This window comes from Panicum hallii, chromosome 9 (assembly GCF_002211085.1).
Source record: "Panicum hallii strain FIL2 chromosome 9, PHallii_v3.1, whole genome shotgun sequence".
Classification (NCBI taxonomy): domain Eukaryota; kingdom Viridiplantae; phylum Streptophyta; class Magnoliopsida; order Poales; family Poaceae; genus Panicum; species Panicum hallii.
Genome location: NC_038050.1, coordinates 52,986,844 through 52,988,506, shown reverse-complemented (window position 1 = coordinate 52,988,506; position 1,663 = coordinate 52,986,844).

Below are 1,663 nucleotides of genomic sequence, written 5' to 3'. Positions count from 1 at the left end.
GCTAACATCATTCACTTGTGTTGTTCATCCACAATTTTGCTACAAATTGTGCGATTGCAATATATGAATATAATGCAGTATGAATCGGTGCGCATACCATGTGTTTTTACTTTTCTCACGTACAGTCGCCCCATCTATATTGTTTTCCTGATTCCGCCACTAAGAAGGATCCAATTATTATAAGCGGGAAACTATCAGCCACCCAACAAAAACAGAGGGGGCTGACAGTGGGCCCCAAGTGTCAGCTTACCTCTTCCTGCCCTTCTTCCTTGCGAAAGCATTGCTAGTATAGCACTGCTATGAACATATTTGTCATTGTCTTCAACATACATGTTATATACATTTAATAAAGCCACCAAGTACTTCATGTTCAAAGATTTAACACTTTTTGGCAGAATTCATCCAAGTCATTTTAAGGTAATAGAGAGCCAATTTAAAAACTTTGGCATACATTGTTCAAAGTTTTGAGTGTCTGAAATAGAATACCTAATTTCATTGACAGCAGAAGAGGTCTTCGTAATAAATATTTACCTAAATTAGGGACGCTTGTTCATCAAATGCGCATGCATGGAAGCGGATACAAATTTATATAGGCTTGGGCTTCACTTGAGATAATAACACTATGGCTTGTGTAGCCTTGATTATCTTTTATCTGGATCCTGAAAATCTCCTATAATCTTGTACATCTTCGTGTGGTTTGAGCAAGACGTGTGCTGCGAATGGTAGCGAGAAAAAAAAAGGCTCACGGTAACCCTAATGCACTAGATTGTAGGATCTTGTGTGGATGTCAATGGTAGCGAGAAAAAAAAGGGCTTCCTTTATTATCGCGGGGGGGGGGGGGGGGGGGGGTGGTGTGGGTTGGGAGGGGAATTAGAGATACGCATACTACTTGTATCTGTACTTGGGGTTTACAGTCAATATTTTGAAATCCCATGGGAGAGAGAGTACAGATGTGGATGACTTACCCATCATTTAATTTCTAGGCACAAATTTTCTCTCAGACTTTTCTATGAAAAAAATACCATCTGACTTTTAGGGAAGTTTGTTCCCAACGTTCTTAAAAAATTGAACTGATTTATCGCTGGATCGGATTCTTGAATTTGCCATGGATAAGCTAGCCAATTTTTTTGTAGTAGACTAGTAATACGTGTATGGTAAAGCCTAGTTACTAAATACCTCATCGACTTTATTATTGGGGCAAAATGAGTAAATTAAAGGTACGTATACTCACTTGCATCTGTCCATGATGAGGTGTCCTTGTTGGTAGACTTGGTTTTGCAGTCAACGTTCTTTTGAATGAATTGCAGTCAACATTTCCAAATCACCTGAAGAGCGTACAACAAACTTAGCACTACATGAGCCGTCATTGGCTGACTTCCCCATCATTCTGGACTTTCCCTACACGTCAGCTTAGTTTCCAACCCTTCTTAATTCCTTTCACATCCAAGACTTTTCACCGTACACTCAAAACACACAAGACATCCGTATACTGTTGCTGCATGAAGTACTCAAGGACGGATGCACAACTAGAGAACTGACCTCTAGGTACCGGTCAGTAACCGTTTAGTACCGGACAACTGACCGGTACCGCCCGCCTGATCGGTGCTAAATGCCACATCATTTTAGTACCGGTCAAAACGTCTAGTACTAAAGGAGCCATTTA